A 24052-nucleotide genomic window follows, 5' to 3' on the forward strand; every position below is an offset into this window, starting at 1 on the left:
AGGACATCATCTGTCTTAGGCCAAGAGCCGTCAGCCACAGTACACTAGAATGACTATCTCCCTAAGAAGCAAAGTGAGAGAATTAGAACAAATACCTGCACTCAAAACTACCCATGTGCACTAAAGCCTGTATTATTATCAACAGCCCAACAACTACTGATAGGGCTGTGTGATGGGGCTGTATTGACCATAAGAATTTGTGAATGTATATGTATGTGGGTGGCAAAAGGAAAGAAGGAAGAAAGAATTAAAAAGTGATAATCATGGTTTAAGCATTCTTCACTGTAATGTGAGATGTATAACCATCTCTGCAGCTCAAAAATGGGAGCCCATCAGGTTGGTATGAATACACATCAACAAAGTCAGTCAGTCATCCACAAGAGGTGGGGGATAAAATGAGACTGTGGAAATTTTAATGCTCCCCTTCTACTTATTGACAATTATGTACAATATACAGGGTCCCTGGCATTTTAGCCACCACAGGCACATGTGGTCAGAAAGATGCAATTTTCCAGTCAATTCAATTGATAACTTAAACATCCAAAGTGAGTTCAGACAATTCCAGAACTACTCCAATGATCCAAGGAGTAACATGATAGTCTCAAAACAAAAGGAATTTTTAAACTAGATAACATTTTAGTCAGACTTTAGAAGGAAAGATGACACCGTAAAAACTGCCACAAGAAACAACTATTTTTAAAACCATTAATTTAGGTATAAGCATTCAGTAATTTCTTGGAGCACTGAAAGTTAACCAGATATAGAAACAAACAAGCCAAGTAACTAAGACATGTACTATTTCTACACAGGTTCACTAACTATTCAATTTGCAAAAGTGACACTAAATTGTACCTACACAAGTCACAAAATTCTAGGTATCTACAACTACCAAGAAAATCTTGAAGCAGTAATATATTACTAGGTAATTTAGAATAATAAAATTTAGTGTATTTTCAATTTTTTTTTTTTTGGCTTTTTAGGGCCACACCTATGGCGCATAGAGGTTCCCAAACTAGGGTAGAATTGGAGCTACAAGTGCCAGCCTATGCCACAGCCATAGCAACACTGGATGTTTAACCCACTGAGCAAGGCCAGAGATCAAACCCGCAACCTCATGGTTTCCAGTTGGATTCATTTTTGCTGCACCATGACAGGAGCTCTAAAATTATTTTTAATGGCATACCTTACCGTATACACTGAAATATGTCACTGTTCTTAAATAACCTCAGTCAGCATGTGTAACTATCACTTGGTTGTATTTGAGAAGAGTTTCCTATCTCGTGGTTTAACCTTGTCTAGAAGCCCTTCAAAAACACCCCTTCAGGCTTGCTTTCTGAGCCTGTTGCACATTCTCTGGATTTCTTTAATGATGGAATCCTTTGAGGATGGTTGGCAATTTTGAAAATAGCCCAAAGTCATTTGAAACCCAAGATAATGAACAAAGCAGAACAAACACTGTTTGGAGAAAACAAAAGTAAATAACTGGGGCTGATTCTCTTTTGTAACCAGGAATGGGGTCTGATTATAGTCTGAAGCTAGAGCCACAGATGTGCTTGATCAACAGCATCAGGAGTTCCCGTCATGTCTCAGTGGTTAATGAAACCAACTAGGAACCATGAGATTGCGGGTTTGATCGCTGGCCTTGCTCAGTGGGTTAAGGATCCGGCATTGCCGTGAGCTATGGTGTAGGTCAAAGATGCGGCTGGGATCCAGCATTGTTGTGTCTGTGACTCAGATCCCATGTTGCTGTGGCTCTGGTGTAGGCCAGCAGCTACAGCTCCAATTGGACCCCTAGACTGGGAACCTCCATGTGCCTCAGGAGCAGCCCTAGAAAAGGCAAAAAGACAAAAACGAAACAAAAACAAAACAAAAAAACAAAACAAAAAACAGCATCACATTGTGATGACACCTATTTCAAGGTTATTTTGATGAAAACTGGTTCAATCCTCTTAACGTCGTGTCAACACATCCACAGGGACTGGGAGAGCAGGGAAATCAAAAAATTCCTGCAATCGCATGTAAAATGTGATGTGACTGTGCCTTGGGTTTTTTGTTGTTGTTGTTGTTGTTTTTAATCAGATGAGAAGACTTGCTGCTCTCATAAGATTTTCAAAGATTTTCATAACTGGCAAAAAGGCAGGTTGGAGAGTCAAACGGGTATGTGGACACAAGCCATCCACCTATTTGCAGTGTAACTTTGAAAAAGTTACTTACACTCTAAGCCTCAGCTTCTTCCTCTGTAAAATGGTGATAATACCCACCTTGAACACTGTCTTGAGAATTAAAGTGGGACTTACGGTTGTGGCTCAACTGGTTAAGAACCCAACATAGTCTCTATGAGGATGAGGGTTTTACCCCTGGCCTCCCTCAGTGGGTTAAGGATCCGGCATTGCCGCAAGCTGTGGTGTAAATCCCACATGCAGCTCAGATCCAGTGTTGCTGTGGCTATACTTTAAGCCTACAGCGATAGCTCCAAATTCAACCCCTAGCCCCTGGGAACTTCCACATTCTGCAGGTGCAGCCCTAAAAAGAAAAAAAAGAGAATGAAAATTAAAGCAACTGTGATGCAAAGGGCATAACTCCAATGGCAATCTTATGGATACATAATTATACAGCAATAATGTGACAGTCTTGTAAATATCCTGCTCATTGCAAAATGGCCTTGACTCTCCCTGGACCATTGCATCCTTCCCTCAAGGCTCAGAGGAGGAGGTTGGTATTATTTCCCACACCAACCTCTCCATCCTGTTTCTTCACTTGTCTTCTTGGATTTCTCTAGCATCTTCCATCTCTCTCCCTCCACCATTTTCTTTTCTCCACACTAGTTTGCCATCTTCATAAAAATCTTCTCTCGGTCTTCTATCTAGAATTTTACACCTCTTTTCCTTTTTCTCTCCCTTTTTGACATGTGGTCTACTCCAATGCTTCCAGTTCTTAACTCTCAAATAGCTGTATGGTTTCTGCACACAAATGAAACTAAGCTCATAAAAGCCAGTAGTTTTATTCCCAGGAAGTGACTTCTGTTGCAAACTGCTGGTTGAGAAAGGAGGGTAGTGAAAAGCTTTGTAATGAGGCTTCAGTGGGCATCATCCTGTATTGGAGACAGAAATCTACAGGCATATCTTAAAGATACTGTGGGTTCAATTCCAGGCCACCAGAGTAAAGTGAATGTCACAATAAATCAAGTTACATGATTTTTTTTTTTTTTGGCTTCTCAGTGCACATACAGTTATGCTGATAGTATAATGTAGTCTATTGAGTGTGCAATATAATTATATCCAAAAATCAATGTACATATCTCAATTTAAAAATACTTTACTGCTAAAAATTGCTAACCATCACCTGATCCTTCAGTGGTTGTAATCTTTTTGATGGCCGAAGATCTTGCCTTGTTGATGGCTGCCAACTATTGATTAGGCTGGTGGTTGCTGAAGGTTGGGGTGGCTGTGGAATTTCTTCAAATAAGACAACAATGAAGTTTGCTTCATAAAATGATGCTTCCTTTCACAATTTCTCTGTGGCATCCAATGTTTGATAGCATTTTCCTCACAGTAGAACTTCTTTCAAAGTTGGAGTCAGTTCTCTCAAACACTGTTGCTGTTGTTTATCAGCTGTTTATGAAAATATTCTAAATGTTCTGTGTTGTCATTTCAACATTAGATTAAATTTGTCATCTTCTTTATTTTTTTATTTTTTGTCTTTTTAGGGCTGCACCCACAGCATATGTAAATTCCCAGGCTAGAGATTGAATCAGAGCTGCAGCTGCTGGCCTACACCACAGCAAGAGCAACTCAGGATCCAAGCCACATCTGCGAACTACACCACAGCTCACAGCAATGCCAGATCCTTAACCCACTGAGTGAGGCCAGAGATCAAACCCACATCCTCATGAATACCAGTCAGGATGGTTAATCACCAAGTCATGACAGGAACTCCCAAGTTTGCCATCTTTTAAGAGCATGCTCCAAGCCACCATAAAACAGTAACAACCGTAGTATCACAGATCACTGACCACAGATCACCATAACAAGTAAAATTATAGTGAAAATGCTTGAAATATCACAAACATTACCAAATGTGACACAGAGACACAAAGTGTGAAAATGCTCTTGGGAAAATGGCATCAATGAACTTACTCATCACAGAATTGCCACAAACATTTAATTTGTAAATATTACAATATCTGTAATGCACAATAAATCGAAGCACCATAAAATGAGGTTGACCTGTATCACAGATCTCTCTAATAAAGTATCCTCAGTTTTATCTGTAGAATCAAAACCAGCTTTATCTTAACTAGACTTTGTGATTCTCTTTGCCAACAAAACAGTGTGACAAGCACCCTCAAGATGAACAGATATCCAAAAAGAAATTCAACAGCTTTAAAAGACTTCAGATAGCTTATCTCAGTCCTCAGGCTCCGTGATATCTCATAGCATTCAGTGTTGTCAGCCACATCTCCTCCTTCATAACATTTTTATCTCCTAAGTCTTCTGGACACATCCACTTGAATACAGCATCAGTTAAAACCCATAATTTCAGTAGCCAACTTTTCTTCCCCCAGAAGTTGGTTCTTCCACCCTACCTTCTTGACTTTCAGTGTGTGTGAGTGTATTCACCCAGCAGGTTGCCTACTGTGAAAAATCTGTCCCTGGGAGAAGTTGGGCATCATGAAAGAGAGGTTTCAGCAAGGAGTGACCCACAGCACCTTCCCGCCGCCAAGGGATCAAGCGGTCTCAAATCTTCTCCATCCTCTCCCTTCAGCTTAATCCAAAACTGGCCCAGAGAATTACATTTCTAGCGCCCAGTCTCCTTTCTTGGTGATTTGTTACTGTCCTGAAGACTTAAGTTTCTTGAAGCCAAGAATAATTAAACTTGGTAGTTCCAATTATAGTGAGGAAAAATCTCCAATGTAATTAACCCAGAGTTTTAATAATGCTATACATAATTATTCTAATAATGTTATCCACAGTCATAAGCAAATTAGAGTTTCAAAACACCATTTTTACCTCATTCTATATTATACATAGCTATAGATGATATTATAATATGTACACCTACTTATATGCAATTACTCATTAATCAAAGATTTATTGAGCAACCTTTATGCTCAAGTTGCTTAGAAAAAAGTGACTACTGTGCTAAGTGCTTTACCTCAATATTTTTATTTAGTCCCTCACAATAATACTGTAGGCAGGTACTATTACAGATGAGCAAAGACAGGCTCTAGAGGTGCTGAGTGCCTTATCAAAGCCCATAAGAGGGCAAAGGGTTCAAACCCAAGTGTTTCAAACCTGGAATGCAAGCTGTGAACTAGCACCGTTTCTTGTATCCAAAATGCTACAGGAGCAAAGAGACAAGGAGAACACTGTGGGTGGGGGAGGAAGCAGGGTTCTTCTTAACCCACAGCCAGGAGTAGGTTTACACAGAAAAGGGAAGCTGACTGAGTCCCGAGAGCCTCAGGAATAAGAGGAAGGAGGGAGCAGGCAGCAGGGACCCTGCAAAGTCAGAGCCAGGCCCTAGGCATGACTCTATGTCTCAGCTCAAGCAGCTCAATCGGGGCAGTGGGCATGTGAGGACACCCATGCCACCCTCCACAGCTCTGTTAGGTTCGTCAATGGCTTAGACATTCTTTATCTGGGTCGTCATTTCCATTTCTCACTACACTATGAGTCAGTGCTTCCCAACACGGCTCTTTTGAAAAGGCAGTGCACGTCACACCCATCTTACACTGGTCAGCAGTGATGCTGAATTGAGGAACAACTAAGGACAGTTATGCAACCAAAACTTCCAGTTCTCTGGGACTGATAGCTGCGTTATGAAACTGATCTTAGAGGAAAAAAAAAATAGGCACTATGAGAATATTCAAAAGGGCATGATGAATACCTGGTAACGTGTGTACTTTTTAAAAATTGGAGTAGAGTTGACTCACAATGTTGCGTTAATTTCTGGTGTACAGCAAAGTGAATCAGTTATACATATATCCATTCTTTTTCAGAGTCTTTTCCTGTAAAGGTTATTATAGAATATTGAGTAGAATTCCCTGTGCTACACAGTAGATCCTTGTCAGTTATCTATTTTACACATAGTAGTGTATATATGTTAATCCCAAACTCCTAATTTGTACTTCTTATAAACACTTTTTGCTAACATACTAGATCTTATAAAATGTGCCCCAAGTTCTTTGTCAATTAGTCTTTCATAGAATTTTTTTAAGGCCTACCATGCACCTGGCACTGCTCTGGGCACTAGGGATATAGCTTTGAACACAGCACACACACACACACACACACACACACACACACACAGAGTATCTGACTTCAGAAAGCTTACGTACATACAAATACACCTGGAGAGAAGCACAAGGTTTACCTTGATAAGGACCTAGTCCTCGCAACTAGTTACTCAGAGTGGTAAAGAGGGGGAAAAAAAATGCCATTTCAGTTATCAAAGAGTTTCAAAATGAGTTGGTAATTGGATGAAATTATTTTCAAGTTGTCATATTGTTTTTTTACAAAAATAATAGTTTTCTGTTTAAATGAGGTCAAGCAATATAAAAAGTCACATAGAAAGAAGGCAATAAATCAACCATATCCTGCTTCCCAGATTAGCCTATACTATCTTTACTGAACACAATCCAGACACTTCTGGTAGCTTTAGAGACAGGCAGAGAGAAAAAGAAAATGTTGTATTATTAGGATCACACTCGATGTGTAATTTTTTAAATATTTTCTTTAAAAATTATACTTGAATTAAAAGAAAAAAAAGGAGTTCCCTTCGTGGCTTAGTGGTTAATGAACCTGACTAGAATCCATGAGGATACAGGTTCGATCCCTGGCCTTGCTCAGTGGGTTAAGGATCTGGCATTGCCATGAGCTGTGGTGTGGGTCACAGACACAGCCTGGATGCCATGTTGCTGTGGCTGTGGTGTATGCTGGCAGCTGTATCTCCCTTCAATCCCTAGCCTGGAAACTTCCATATGCCACAACTGTGGCCCTAAAAAGCAAAAAATAAAAAATAAAAATAAAATAAGAAACAGAAATTGGAGAAAAACTGAATGGAATTGTTGAACTTTGAATAAACATTCTCAACAAACAGTAACACAGAGATTCACCAAAGGGAGAACTAGAAATCCCAATGCAGAGGGAGGGGTGGGGTGGGGGCAGGGGAAGGGCAGGCAAGGACACAAGTCCATTTGCAAAGTAACCTCAGTTCTCAGGACCAGCACAGGCTTGAGTTGGATTCCAATACTTTCAAATCTGGATTTTTCTGTAAAACTTGACCCAGAAAAATAGGATATTGTGTGAAACATGTTTTTTTTTTAAAGACCTATTATAAGAGTCTAAAAAAGCATATTAAAAAACTGCTGCCCCTTGCCTTACACTTCTAACTCATCTCAATATCCAAACCAAGTGCTTTTATTGCTTTTTGTTTTTCAAGTATTTATCTCTGTGTTTCTAAAAACTGTGCTTATGATGGTATTAGATTTATCAATTTTAAGTATAATATATTCAGTTCTTATTTTGAAAGATAACTACTATCCTTACCTCCTTCCACCTCTGTTATTTTTCTTTAAATTACTGTGAGTGTATAAACTGCTGCTAAACCAAGTGGTGAATACATTAAAGAAGGTGAGTCCTTCCTTAATGTACCACTTTTATTTTTCTAGAAAGTAACATTTCTCCAATTTTTATTATTTATTTAGCTTCATTTCTATGTCACTGTAGCTATACCCTCACTTTCAAACAGCCTCTCAAAATAATCCTCCACACGGTCAAATATATCAGCTAGTGTACTGATCCCATTTTTTCCACCTGGAGATTTCCACCCTAAAGCCCTCATTTTGCTACAATGTACAGTTATTTTGTAGACATGTTTCCTAAAGCCTCCATGATATTCTTGTGATGTAAGGAAAGGAAGAATGATACGTTAAGAATTATTACATAAATATTTTATTTTATTTTATTGTCTTTTTGCCACTTCTTGGGCCACTCCCGAGGCATATGGGAGGTTCCCAGGCTAGGGGTCCAATCGGAGCTGTAGCCACCAGCCTACACCAGAGCCACAGCAACTCGGGATCCTAGCCTCATCTGCGACCTACACCACAGCTCACGGCAATGCCGGATCCTTAATCCACTGAGCAAGGCCAGGGATCGAACCTGTATCCTCATGGATTCTAGTCAGGTTCATTAACCACTGCGCCACGACGGGAACTCCCCACATAAATATTTTAAAGACTTGCTACCTTTGTTTCTTTAGAATTAGTTGGTTTTGTTGCTGTTGTTTTGCTTTGTTTGTGGCTGAAAAAGTTCTCACTGACCTTTCTTGGCTCTTGACCATGGTATTTACCGGCACCCTAACCTTGTTTAGTTGCAATTCAGAAATAACACTTTAGCTTCAACATTTTTTAAAGGTGGCTTATTTTAGGGGTCTTTTTTTGTTTCCTTCTTACAGCCGCACCTGGAAGGTCCCCAGCCAGGGGTGGAATCAGAGCCACAGCCACTGGCCTATGCCACAGCCAAAGCAACACCAGATCTGAGCCACATCTTCAACCTATGCCACAGCTTGTGGCAACACCAGATCCTTAACCCACTGAGCGAGGTCAGGGATTGGACACACATTCACATGGATACAAGTTGGTCTCTTAACCTGATGAGTCACAATAGGAACTGCTAGGGGGTTATTTATTTTTTTTTTTTAAAGAAAGAGCAGCAACTGCTCCACATTTTATTTATTTTCTAATATTAGTTTTTTCTCCCTTTGGGTATATCTAAGTTTTTTCAATGTCTGGGTTATTTTACAGCCGAGTTTAGCTCCCTGAAATTCAATTCAAACGTTTTGTAAAGGTTGCTGTGTGAAGGTGAGTGTGTGTCTTCTGAAGAGCAGGTCTGTTGTTTTCATCAGATTTTCAAGGCCATGCTTGATGCCAAGAGGTTAAAAACCTCCGCTTTGTAGAAGAGGTGTGCTTGTGATTTGGAGAATCAAAATAATAAAGTTAGAAGGGATGGGAAGAAACCAACTGGTAATTTAGCAATTAAACCATCCAGGATAGAGAGTGAGTGATCCTTTTCTGGAAGTGGCTCATTCATGACTAAAGTGCCCAGCTTTTCACCTGTCACAACCACTAGGCTACAAGGCTGCCCTGGACCAGAGAGCACAGTTAGGCTCTGTGACAGAGAGGTCTGTTTGTTCCTCATGACACTGCTTCAGAGGCCTCCTTAGAGCTTTAGGCTTTTGAAAAATAATGATGAGGCAACTGAACAGGGCCTGAAAAATGTGACCACTGTAGTTAACCAAGGATGATCTAAAAAACAATAGCAAAACCCCACCAAGTACATTCTTCTGCCAACTGACTGTGAATATCCCCTGTGACAGAGGTCACACAAGCCACAACCTGCAGGAACAGGTATCTCTCACCACATGTGAAGCTGGGCTTCTGGGAAGTGTGTGGGATGGTGCAAAATGCATCAGACAAGGGGATAGAACACTTAAATTTAGTGTATTCTGCTTTAAACTTACCAGGTCTCTCACATGCAACCTAAGGGAATTTAGGGAGAAAAGAACAAGTATTTTTTATATATATATAGCTCAGAAAGAGTCAAGAGACAGATAGTTATATTCAGTTAGTCCTCTCAATATTGGTATTTTTACAGAACAAAAATCTAGGACTCGGAGAGACAACACACAGAGCTTCGCAGAGCTGTAATTCTAACTCCCTTTTAAAAATTAACGTTAATTTTTTAAGAGCAGTTTTGGTTCACAACAAAACGGACTGGACAGCAGAAATTGACACAACACTGCAAATCAACTATACTCTAATTTTTTTAAAAAAATTCACTGTCAATAATGTCCCATTATTGACATTCACCAGCCCTTTTCTTTAAACACACACAAAAAAAGGCATTTTCTTTTTCTGCCATAACTCTGAGATTCTAAATCCCAATCACGTAGAACCTAGTGTATTATGGGAAAATCACATTTAAGAGGCCCAATTATTAATCCTTTCTAAGCAAAAGATGTCTTTGTAAAGTGAATAATTAATAGTGACTTCATTTATTTTTTGAGTAGAGTTTCCGCATAGGATTTTTCATAGTGTGGGGTAAATGTCATCAAAATCTAAGTCCATGTGACAAAAGGACTCTCCTGATGCTCTAAGTTCATTCACTGGGTCACATTAAATTACGTATTCTGAAGAACTGTTTAGGATATACTGTTTCTCAACTGTGTTCATCTTCATAAAGTTCCATGAAAACCAGAAAATAAAAGTTCCTGATCTTGGAGTTTCCATCGTGGCTCAGTGGTTAACGAATCTGACTAGGAACCATGAGGTTGCGGGTTCGATCCTTGCCCTTGCTCAGTGGGTTAACGATCCGGCGTTGCCGTGAGATGTGGTGTAGGTCACAGATGAGGCTCGGATCCCGCGTTGCTGTGGCTGTGGCGTAGGCCAGCGGCTACAGCTCCGATTAGACCCCTAGCCTGGGAACCTCCATATGCCACAGTGCAGCCCTAGAAAAGACAAAAAACAAACAAACAAAAAAAAACAAAGACCTAAAAAAAAGTTCCTGATCTTGCTTCCTAGCTGGAGCCAGTCAGTGGCAAATATTCAACAACAATAACAAAAGAGAATGGGAAATAGTAGGCAAGAGAAATAGAATTCAGAAGAAAGTCTGGTAAAATACAGACTAACAACTTCAAAAAGATGAAAAGATTAGTGGTTTCAGATTTTGAGTAAGTTAATCTCTCAAAGCTTCAGTTTTCTCATCTGTAAAATGTGGATAATAATCAGACCTGTCTCATGGGACCCTGTGAGAAGGAAACGAGATGTGTGCGGGCCGGGTAGGCCAGTGCCCACAAGTGCTTGTGTTAGAGCTTAGCATGGCAGTTGTTTCTGCTGCTGCAAAGGAATTTTCCCCCCTTTTTTAGCTGAATGCAGTTAAAGTTGTATTTGTGGAAGGTACTAACAAAGTGACTATAACCATGAAGTTTAAATTTAAAAAGAGGGGAACATATGTGGATTCATCTTGACCTTCATTTAGTCTTGCCCTGAGAATCTAATGCTTGACATACCAATATTTCATTTTAGTTTATCGTATTTTTTACAGCCGCACCTGCAGCATGTGGAAGTTCCCAGGCCAGGGATCAAACCCATGCCTCCACAGAGACCTGAGTCAGATTCTTAACCCACTGTGCTATAGCAGGAACTTTGAAACAACAATATTTTAAATTCGAATGAAAAGGCTATGTTAGTCTTCCTTGGGAGGCAGAGTGGCCTGGGCAGCCACAATCTTGTGTCTGGAGCCTGTATTTCATTATCAGAGGCCCATTTTTTTCAACCACATTAAAATCACACGGCAAAAATCTATCCAATCTAAATGGGGAATCTCTCATGAAGAGATTAAAAAGTAACGGAACAAAAACTTCTCTGTTATCACCTCCAGTCACAACTGTGATCTAGAAATACAGTCTGTCTTTGCCCCACTTTCTTCATCAGTAAGGTGGATCATGAGTGTATATATTAAAGTCAGAGTGTCTAAAATGTAACACATAAACTGGATTTTAGATGTTATTCAGTTTGACTTTTTTTTCTTCAAAAACAAACTGGAAAGAATTCCTGAGAAAGAAAATGCAACTAAGGTTTAATTTTTCTCTACAGAATTTTAAAATTCTGTCCACATTCCTAAGCCTTGAAGAAAGAGGCGTCAAACTGAAGTGCTGGACCAAAATCACCCAAGGGGGCAGAACTAGGACAAAAACCAAAAATCTCCTAACACCCAGCTCAGCACCCTTTCCAGCACCTTGAGCTGCCTGACTCACAAAATAATGTTTTTAGAAGCTAGCACACTTTTTCCCCACCCCAGGCTGTCTGGGATCATTATGTTTTGAGGTTGGAACAAAGTCTGGGAATACCAAAAATTCAGCTCCAGCAACTTACCCAGAAGCAGAAAGTGAGGGGCTTTCTGCCAAGGTTATATAAGATCTCACCCCAAAACAACATCCCACTGACAGAAAAAGGCAGCAGTCAGAATCTTGGCATGTGGTCGTAAAGCTCAAAGATCAATCCCATTCTCAGATGTGCCTAAAGTTGCTCAGGGAATTCGCCCCAGATGCTTAAATTCAGCAATGGAAAAAGTCTTTAAGTTACATGGGAGTAATTATCCTTATCCTTTCAAAAAATGCTGCCTTCTTTGAAATATGAATTATATATATCCACTGTAATTAAATTTCTCTGATGGAGAATGAATGGCAATTGGAATTGGGTTTTCCACTTGCTCTGTTTACCACAGGATATGCTTACTCTGATAAATATTTCTTCAACCTATTATTCTAAAGCTGATTATGGTATTTTCTTTTATAAGACCAAATGCTTAGGAGGGAAAAAGTTTTACTTTAAAATGCCTAGGAAGGGTTTGTATAGATCTAACTTTAAATAATCATTATTTATTATTCCATTTGATTCACTAGCAAGGCCAATAAGAAAATGTCTTCCCAAGAGAGCCCAAAATAAAACAAAATGCAATGACCTGGATGCCAAAAAGTGCTCTTTCACCTTCTAAGCAAGCTGTCTGCTTTCTTTTCTTTCCCTGTCCTCCTTCCATTCTCTTTTCTCCATTTCCATCACCATCTCCATTTTCATCATTTCAAAACCTCAAAAGGAGTGGTATCAGAGTTACCGTCGTGGCTCAGTTGTTAACAAATCCAACTAGGAACCATGAGGTTTCGGGTTCGGTCCCTGGCCTTGCTCAGTGGGTTAAGGACCCGGCGTTGCTGTGAGCTGTGGTGTAGGTTGAAGACTCAGCTCAGATTCCGTGTTGCTGTGGCTGTGGCTACAGCTCCGATTAGACTCCTAGCCTGGGAACCTCCGTTTGCCGAGGGAGTGGCCCCAGAAAAGGCAAAAAAATAAAAAAATAAAAAATAAATAAAACAAAAAAAGGAGTGGTATCCCTTTATTTATTTATTTATTTATTCATTCATTCATTCATTCATTTTTGCTTTTTAGGGCTGCATGCATGGCATATGGAGGTTCCCAAGCCAGGAGTCAAATTGAAGCTACAGCTGCCAGACTACACCACAGCCACAGCAACGTGGGATCCAAGCAGCATCTGTGACCTACACCACAGCTCATAGCAATGCCAGATCCTTAACCTACTGAGCAAGGCCAGGAATCAAACCTGCAACGTCATGGCTCCTAGTTGGATTCGTTTCTGCTGTGCCACAACGGGAACTCCTGCCAAAACAGGAACTCTGTTATCCTTTTAAAAACTAATTCTTTCCCAACTTGGGATTGATTTAAATGTGAATAACTCTGGAATTTAATGTGATGGAAGCAAACTAATAAAAAGTTTCTTTTATCATCACTATCATCATTAATGTCATCATTTGCTAAGATACAGAATTATGCATAGCAAGTACTTTTTAATATTTGCAATGATTTGGGAAGCCAGATTAAGTGCAAGAAGATATTGTCTAAAAAAGTGGAGCACTCTACCCCAGTCCAAAAAACTCTATCAATCAGTCTGTCTACTTCAAATCAGAAGACCAGATGTATACAGAACATTTCATTCAACAGCACCAGGATATACATCCTTCTCAAACACACATGGAACATTCTCCAGGATAGACCGTATGTTAGGTCACAAAACAAGTCTGAACAAAATGCACATTGAAATTATATCAAGTATATTTCTGACCATAATGGTAAAAAAACTAGAGATCAATTAACAGCAGGAAAAGTAGAAAATTCACAAATATGTGGAAATTAAACACACTCCTAAACAACCAATGAGTCAATAAAGAAATCCAAATTATCTTAAAACAATGAAAGTGGAAACATACCAAAATATACAGGATGAAACAAAAATATTTTTAAGAGCGAAGGCTCTAGCAGTAATTATACTGAGAAAAAGGAAAGATCCAATTAAACAACCTAACTTTATACTTCAAGGAATTTGAAATAGAAGGACAAACTAAGCTTGAAGTTAACAGAAGGAAAGAAATAACAAAGATCAGATCAGAAATAGATATCAAAAAACAATATAAGAGATCAATAAAACTAGGAATTTCTTTTTGAAAAGATAAATAAAATTGACAAGTGATTAGCTAAAGGAAACAGAGAGGAAACTCAAATAAGATGAGAAATAAAAGATGAGCTGTTACAACTGAAAATAGAAATGCAAAAGACCATAAGAGTCTACTATGAACAATTACTGGCCAAAAAAATGGGCAGCCAAGAAGACACAGAAAAATTCTTAGAACAAGCAACCTATAGAAAGTGAAAATATATTTGTGAACCATTTAGGGGGTAGTATGTAAAATATATAAGGAACTTCCTTACCCAACTCAATAGGAAAAAACCAAATAACCTGATTTTAAAATTGGCAAAGGATCTGAAAATACATTTCCCAAAGACATGCAGATGGCCAACAGGTCCATGAAAAAGTGCTGCACATCATTAATCATCAGGGAAATGCAAATTAACACCACAGCGAGATATTATCTCACACCTGTTGTGATGGCTATTATCAAAAAGAGAGATAACAAATGATGACCAGGATATGGAAAAGGGGAACCCTTATGTGCTGTTGATGAGAATGTAAATTGGTACAGACCTGTGGAATACAGCAGGAAATTTTCTCAAAAAATTAAAACAGAACTACCATCTGACCCAGCAATCCACTTCTGTATATGTAAATCCAAAGGAAAAAAAAGTATCTTAAAGAGATTTAAATTTCTACATTCCTATGCCTATTACAGTATTATTTACAATAGCCAAAACATGGAAGTAATGTAATTTACCATCAGTAAATGAATGGATAAAGAACATGTGCCATGTATGTATATATGTGTGTGTGCATACATATACATATAAACACATTTAATGGTTTATTATTCAGCCATAGAAAAAGAAGGAAATGCTACTTTCTGGCAACATCAATGAACTTGAAGGGTATTATGTTAAGTGAAATAGACCAGAGAAAGACAAATACTGTATAGTATCACTTAATATGTATAATCTTAAAAAAAAAAACATACTCACAGAACAAAAGAGTAGAATGGTGATTGCCAGTGACTGGGGGTGGGAGGAATGGGGAAATATTGATGACAGTTTACAGAATTTTGGTTAGAAAATGAGCAAGTTCTGGAGAGCTAATGTATAGCATATACACCTGTTAATATTGTATAATTTGCTAAGAAAGTAAAGTAAGCATTCTCACCATAAGCCCCCCAAAAATCTATGTAAGGTGATGAATATGTTAACTGCGTAGTCATTTATCAAATCATCACACCTTAAATATATAAAACTTTGTCTATTATACCTCAATAACTCTGGGAAAAAATTATCATTATCTGTCTAGGTAGAAAATAATTAGATTAACTACTGACTTTCATTTACATTTATAGCAAATCATTCAACGTGTGCTGGCCTTCCCTAGGAAAAAGTCTTTCTTTTCTAAATGAATTTGATCGTCATGAAGTAAGTTAGGCTGTTCCATGTAATTCTCTTCCTTTTTTTTTTTTTTTTTCTCGGATAAGGACCATCCATGTGCTCTGTTGTTGGTCATGGTAAGGCCATAAGTTTTTATGCCCATTTGTATTTTCCCTTCAGCACTGAGGGCATGGAGCTAGAGTCAGTGAAGCTGCTTCATTTTAAATCCCAACTCCCTCACTTACTGCATCTCAGCAACTGTTTCCTTCCCCACAAAGAACACAGCCATGACTTGTGCTATGTGGAATAGCCCAGGAAATGCTTTAGTGCAATGCTGCTATTCTTTGTTCTTTAATTTATATTGAAGGAAAACAATTCTCCCACATTATGGAAAGGAAGGCAAGCATCCCAGGAGTCTCTTTACATCTTTATAACAATCCCCACCCTGGTGAGACAAAAATGAATTAAATCCAGCACCCAAGACACACATCACTACTACATGCAACAGTTCTATGTGCCATTCCAGAAAAGCCTTACTAAACAAATCTGCCTTACGATGACATCTGCTGGGAGTTTCTGGCACTGGAAGAAAAAATGCCAAATATCTAATATTAACAGCACTGCCCAGGGAGAAGAGAACTTAACAGTGTCAAGAGTCAAGGTCTTAAATGATCCTACTAATTGGGAACTATTGCTAAAAAATAATAAAATACAATAAACCACAGGTGAGTCCATAATAAAAACCAGATGTTGAGCTACGAAACTGAACTCAAAACATGAATTAACATTCAAACACAATATTACCCAGCTTTTAAACATCCATCTAGAAAGGAAGGGATGAAATATGTGACATTCTTCTTGTATGAGCTTATACTTTAGAGTTCCTCATTGCTAAAAAAAAGGGGGTTATTCTCTTTCAAAAATATGGAAGTATTTCTTGAGCTTGATTATTCTTCATATTGAAGGAACAACTGCTATAAGTTCAGGTCAGACATCTTCAAGGGTTAGTTAAGAGCATATTTCCTCTAATTTCAGGCTTGAATTCCAGTTCAGGGTGTGGCCAAAGCAGAGTGGAAAGACCATCATGGGAATGAACCTTCCAGCAAGCCACTGACTTGTCCTGTCAGTGATGCTTAAGAAAGATGGTGCTTAAATTAAGGTGAATACTAACATTTCCCTGTTGAAGTAACCTAAGCTACAACAAAGCATACTGTTGGGATGGGGTCTCCTATCATTCTTTTCCGTGAAAGAGAAGACATTGAATTTAGGAGGAATTGTAGCAGACCACCAAGGAATCAGAAAATCAAAATGTAGTAAAACATGGAAAAGTCATCCTTTGACTTAAATGCCTCACTTAATTGACTCACTAAGGCAGATTAACATTAGATGCATTTAACCTAAATTATTAGTGCAAGGACCCATCTTCAGCTGCTACTTAATAAAAGATTCATGCAACCAGATAGAAGTATTCATCTTTTGGAGTTCCTGTCATGGTGCAGGGGAAATGAATCCAACTGGAACCATTAGGTTGTGGGTTCAATCCCTGGCCTCGCTCAGTGGGTTAAGGATCTGGCATTGCCATGAGCTGTGGTGTAGATTGCAGACTCGGTTCAAATCCCTCGTTGCTGTGACTGTGGTGTAAGCCAGCAGCTGTAGCTCTGATTTGACCCCTAGTCTGGGAACCTCCTATGCTTTGGGTGCAGCTCTAAAAAGCAAAGTATGTATATATACAAATATATAATAAATTTAAAAAAAAAACAAGTATTCATCTTTCATTAAGGAAAATTCAACTTCATATCACGTTATTTGAAATTGTTATACAAAATTATATTTTCCCTGTTTTGTTCATAGCAATGATTGGGACAATTCTTTTAACATGTGACTGGGCATAAATTGAAACTAAAAAATCCCTAAATTTAATAACATTCAATCTTGAGACTTCCAAAAAGAATTTTTAAAAAATTAGACAAATTGGAAAAGTTTTCTAAGAAAATGCCCCTGAACTATAAGAAAAACACATCCCATAGTCTTTTGTTTCTACTGTTAAGAGCTAACACCCTATACCTGTGATGTTCAAATATGTCTACATTTCAATTTCATTTTCACATTTAAGGACGTGAAGATACACCGTAGTGAATCTAATAAAGTCTGAAGGCTTTGCTTCAAGCAAGACTCAAGTTATACACACAACTGGCATAGGGTGAGAGAACATAATGGATTGCTATATATTCTAAAACCCCCTTTTTTCATAAAAGGAGCCTATTTTGCAGCAACCCTAAGAGCAAAGACTGTGGTCTCACTTTGCTCAGTGCCATATCCCCAGTGCCTGTGCATGAATGTTTGTGGAACTCAACAGGAAGACTGTAACTATAAAACAGCTACTTTCATACTTTTCAGTGACTTTGTAAACTTGGGACCTGATATGTCTGCATCTCAAGCCAGATTTTCCCAAGTCCTAACTGACTCTCACTGCTTCCTCATTCTGCTCCAAAAATTACAGATTTCACAGGTCCCCCTCCCCCAGCCGATCTAGGTCTTTCTTATATCACTCTGGTAGTAGAAAGAGCCCTCTGATTCTTATGTAGGCCATTTGCTGCCTTGAGCCAAAGACTTGCTGACTGAGTCCCTGGGCATCAGGACTGAGAGTGAGAGAAAATGAGTGAGGGGCAACTACAGCGATCAGATAGGAGGTAAATGTATAAATGAGCATTCAAGCAAAGATCCACCCACAAGGTAATTTTTGGAATAGCTCTGGAAAGATAAGAAAGGGCGTGATGAGAGGAAGCCAGGAAAATTCTAGGATGTTTTTGAATCTGTGTCAAATGTTACTGTGTGTATAAAACATCTAAAAATTCCAAACATTATGCATAATGGAAAAAAAAAACTCTTCAAACAGACTTACAGTTCATTATACTCATCTCTCTTACCCGCTTATTCATAACACTCAAATATCTGAATGCCTCTGCCTGCTATATGAACAAGAAACTAGACTGATTGTAGAGGCCAGGTTAAGTTGAAAAAGTTCTGCCCCTGGACATAATAAAAAATTCTCTTAATGCTATGGCCGAAGGGTTTTGCTGATCATTTTAAAGAGTAGCAAAGAAGTTATTTGCCAATTGAGGAGACAACTATTTTATGCCTTCTTCTACATGAGATGGTCTCTTCTTGAACAGACAATTTCTAAGTAATCTGCAAAGGAAATAGTTTTCATGTAGGCTACATCTATACATTTACCAAATCTGCACTTCTCCTATTCACCAGTCACTACTAAATTCCATCTTCTTATGCTACACCGTCATAGCCCTGCCTCCTGACCTTCTGCACAATCATCCAAAATAAAATGTTAGCTCTTTATTCCTGTGCACACACAAAAATGTTGTCATGGTTTCTAATTGGCTTGCAAATTCAAGCCACTCTCCAGACACCAATCCACACTGTGTAGTTTTATATTCCACTATTTCCCATACCATGGGCTTCAGTCTGTTTACACCCTCTACTACTAGCATGGAATTCTAGTTCCCATTGTAATCACTTTACTCATTCACTTGCCTCCCCTAGAATTCTCTGCTCTCAACTCCACTACCTATTCAGATTCTACCCATACTTCCAGATTCACCTGCAGCTGTATCTGAGAGCTTCAAGTGTTAAAGATCTCTCCTGCCCTTCTCAATGGGACTTAGGATCATCTATTGATCAAATGCACAAGTTAATCATAAAACAGCAAAATAAATAGTTTTAATCATGATAATCAAATTAATATGATTTCTGTGTAGGCAGTTCACCTTCAGTTAGTACCCAACAGCAGTAATCAGCACTTCTCCCCATTAGTAGAACTCAGATTCTCAAAATCAACTGCTTTTCAAAATCATCTCTAAAGCCTATATAAGAATGGAGGTCTAGACCCCTCCCTGAGATTACAATTCAGACGGTCCAAAGAAAATAGTTTCCAGTAACTCTGCACATATTTCTGATACCCACCCAGGTCTAGCACATTGTTTTTCCAAGGAAGATTCCAGTTGACTGCTTATCAATTGACATACAAATGACTCCACAATGATTCAAAGAAGTGATAGGAAAAACAGGCGATTGGGGTTCATCTACTGATTCAAAAAAAAGGCAAAAAGTTTTGCCTTATTAAATTCACCAGCCTGAGAGTTCCCAATGTGGCTCTGTGGAATCAAATCTGACTAGTATCCATGAGGATGAAGGTTTAATCCCTGGCCTTGCTCAGTGAGTTGGGGATCCACCGTTGCCGTGAGCTGCAGTGTAGGTCGTAGATTCGGCTTGGATCCTATGCTACTTTGGCTGTGGTGTAGGCCAGCAGCTGTAGCTCTGATTCAACCCCTAGCCTGGGAACACAGGCTGTGGGTACAGCCCTAAAAAGAAAAAAAAAAAAATTCATCAGACCCTACACAGGTGATTGCACAGCAGGATATTAGGTTATTTTTAGGCAGAAGGAATGGTATATACACTGAGTCATGGCCAATGGAAAGATTTTAGAACAACATAGAAATGCTCATGCCATTAAAATGACTTAGTTAAGCCATCATTACTTCATTGCTGCAGTTACCCAAACTGGCAGAGGTTCCCTATCCTAACTGTGCCTAGAGTAATCTGCCAAGAAATGTATATACACATTGGCCCACTTAACCAGAAATTTGCAGAATGGGATCTGGAGAATCTATATTTTCAATAACTCCAGGTGATTCTTTAGAGAAGAAAGATTTGAAAATCTCAGGCCATTCCAAGGTCTTTCTCTATTCCCTTTAGTCAGATTTTGCCTTAAAGGAGCTGCCTGGTAAATCTTAAGCCATTTCCACTAGACCTTCCTGATAGGAGATCTTTCCAATGGCATTCCAGATATCCATAACGAAGTAATAAATGATGGCTTCGATGAAGACAAAAATTTGGTTTGCGTTAGCTGATATTCTTTCATCTTTCCAATGGCCATCACAATGATGGCTTAACTAAGTCATTTTAATGGCATGAGCATTTGTATGTTGTTCTAAAATCCTTCCACTGGCCATGACTCAGTGTATATACCACTCTTTCTGCCTAAAAATAACCTAATATCCTGCTGTACAGACAATTAAAAAGCAGCTGAAAAGTTTAACTACTTCATTGAGTAAACATCTTAACTGGGTACTCATCTCATGAGCTACCCTTTCTTTAAATATACTTGCAGACAGTTTTCCTTCAATTGCAAAAAAAAAAAAAAATCTCCATTATGAAACTTTCCTTTCAATTATAACACAGGAGATATTTTGATGTACACCAACTGACAAAAAGAGTGTTTGCCAGTTGGTGTGTTTCCCTTATTATGTAAAATTGGAAATGGAAACTGCGGCCTTGATGAAAACACTGAAATTCCAGTAAGTAGGATTAGTCATACTTTTCGTGTACCAGGGTTAGATTTCCAACAGCAAGTAAAAGTTCCCTGAGCTACTAGTAGAAGAAAACATACTCCAATTAAAAGAAAAAAGAAGGAACTACACAGGCTTGCAAGAGCCAAAGCAGGGATGAGTAACATTTGACATTTGAAAGGCTGGAATCTGAGCAAACGCCTTTCTCCCAGAGGAGAAACTTCTCACCAAATAGTTGGCTCATTGTGGTATCTTGCTTTCTTTGAAACAGCAAGTCTCAAATCTTTAGGGAGAAGGCAAATTAATGAAAACCTTTTTGGCTTAACTCCTCACAGCCTGGGAACTGGTGTAATCAAATCAAGAAGTTCCAGCCAACTGAGATTTAAATTAGACCCTGGCCAGAGGAGTGGGAAGGGCCTCAGTTGTAACTGATTGTTGACAGGCCTGGGGCCCCTCCTGTGCTCCCTCAATGAGTGTCTGGGGGCTTTTTACTTCCACTCTTAATAAGGTCTCACTGTTTGAGAGCTAACATTTGGACCTCCTTCTTCGTCTTGAACATTAGAACAGTTACCCTTTCAACTGCAGGAAATATTTTCATATAAACACCAGAGCAAGTAGGTAAAAGGATGAGTCAGGGATCAAAAAAATCTGCACTGTCACCCCCATAATTCAGAGAGAACGAGAGACAAAGGAGCAAAGAAATAGAGTAGACCTTTAGACGTTCCTAAGCATTTAATTAAAGTAAGATTTATACACGTTCCATACGTCTCAGAATCCTTCAGATCAGCGGAGTATAAAATAACCCTTCCGCAACACGATGTTAAGTTTCTTAAATGCCAATGGCCAAATTTAGAGTATTTACGTGTTTTTCTTCCAAACCCTCTATGCACTCCAAGTAATCTCTTTTGAAGCCATCATATCCCCTCACAACTCACACAGAAAATTCAAGTCTTATTCTACTTCTTCTAAATCCTTCCCAATCAGATGAGCAAAAATTAGTAAGGTCTTAGTGAACCTGAGGCTAGGCCTGATGCCCTGCCCTGTTCCACCCACAAACAGGATAAAAACAAGAACCCATTGCCACCCTATCTCCCAAGCTAACAGTGTCCACGAACTTTCCTGGCACCTTACTGTTCCTTACATGGTTCTTCCTCCTCCTAAGTCAGTTTATAATGCATACTCCTGAATAAATGCTTGTATTAGTTTCCTAATACAAAGCACCAGAAAATGGGCAGCCTAAAACAGAAATTTATTGTCTCCCAGTTTTTGAGGCTAAAGTCTGAGATGAAGTTGTTGGCAGGGCTGGTTCCTTCTGAGGGCTGTGAGGGAAGGCTCCATTTCAGGTCTCTCCACCTGGTTTGTAATGGCCATCTTCTCCTTGTCTCTTCATATCATCTTCCCTCTATGTGTATCCCTTTGTCCAAGTTTCCCCTTCTTACCAGGACAACAGGCATGCTGGATGAGAGCCTACCTTAATGACCTCACTTTTGCTTGGTTACCTCTATAAAGATGCTATCTCCAAAAAAAAGAAAAGTGACATGTTGAGTTCCTAGGGATAAGACTCCAAACATAAATTTTGGTCAAAATCCAACCCATTAAAATCCTCTACCTGACCTTAGACAGTAAACACTAATGCCTAACACTCTGAGAAGCAAGGATGCAAACACACCAGGCCATATGTCATCTCAGTAATATCTTTAGAAGGAAGCTTACAGAATGCCCTTACATGCAGTTATCTGTAGAATGCTAAATGAAATTCACAGCAATCTGGTTATCCATAAGATACCTTTTCTTATAAATGTATACAAAGTGTTCTCTATTATACATTATGAAATAGTGAAACTAAAATCTCAACAGAGAGTTATCTTTGGCTTTTTTAGTTTTTCTCTGCTAAATGCAATTACCAAGCTGATGTCTCCATTTTGTGCATTGACTGGTGAGACAACAATATAGTTTTGTCACCCTCATTGAGGTAGGAGGTAGATGGGCCCCTGGGCTGAGAACAGCTGGGACTTATTAGGCCAAGGAAACTGGGCCTTGTTTCTCTTTGACACCTCAAGGAAAATGTCAGCTGAAGGAGCTGAGCTCAGCTGGAGTAGAGGGATAAGATTGTTGGAAGAACAAATCGTCTAACAATCTTAGAAGAGATAAGATTGATAAGAAGAGGCGATCCCTTTGTGGTGCAGTGATTAACAAATCTGACCAGGAACCATGAGGTTACAGGATTGACCCCTGGCCTTGCTCAGTGGGTTAAGGATCCAGTGTTGCCGTGAGCTGTGGTGTAGGTTGCAGACCGGCTCAGATCCCACGTTGCTGTGGCTGTGGCAGAGGCTAGAGCAATGAGACTGCAAGAGGAGTCTGTTGACCGACAGAGTGGTTGGGAGCTCTGAGGAGCCTTGAGACTCAGGCTCCCCCACCACAGGGGAGTGTTTGTGTTTTTTTATGTTTTTTTATAGACACGGTTTGTTTTGTTGATCCATGTGGTCAGTGGCCTTGGGGCTATCTTTGTCTTTGGGAACTCATCCCTTACATGGTCCTGTTTGTTAAGAAAGAGTCTGTCTCCTTCTAGGCCTTGTTTCATTTTCCATATGACCACTTCAATCACTCCTGGAGTTAAGGAGATCTCCCCAATTACACATGCACAGTAAGACTCCTAGGGGTCAGAAAGGGAGGGGGTGCCGAGCCATAATAAATCCTGATAATCCTGATACCATCCTGCCACCCTTTGCTCTGGAATCCATCTTTGCCAAAAGATGAATATGCATATCGGGGAGGGTCCTGTGTCCAGCCAGTTGTGAGAGTTAAAACAAGATAATTGGCCAAAGGTAAACAAAGGCCAGGAAGAACTGTCCTATATAAGTGATTTAAATCACCTCTCTGACGTGCTTCTCATTGAGGCGGGTGCCCACACCCTCAGTCCTCTTTAGGGTGGGTATTACTTCTTTGCTTCTGACTTAAATAAACTACTTGTCTGTGTGCTCTCCTGCATGTTGTACTTTGACTCCAACAATAAACTTTATACCTGTTTCCACAGTCTTTGCCTCCCTGAAGCATTCTTGCTTTCAACAGGGAGCAAGAATTTGGCCAATTCTACTTTCAGCCTCTAGCTAATCTAGTGACTAGGACTTCTAGTTTCATCCAGGCTTCCCAGGTTCAATTCCTGAGCAGAAAGTTAAGATCTCGCTCCAAGCTGTCTCTCCGAGATCACCATCATAGTTCTCAAAATCCTCCATTCCTCTTGGCAGTCACAACCACAAACTCAACA

The sequence above is a fragment of the Sus scrofa genome, chromosome 9 (genome assembly GCF_054392235.1).
Source record: "Sus scrofa isolate SSC_HxYL_T2T_F1_AM1 chromosome 9, Sscrofa_HxYL_maternal_Yorkshire_Landrace_v2.0, whole genome shotgun sequence".
In the NCBI taxonomy this organism is placed as follows: domain Eukaryota; kingdom Metazoa; phylum Chordata; class Mammalia; order Artiodactyla; family Suidae; genus Sus; species Sus scrofa.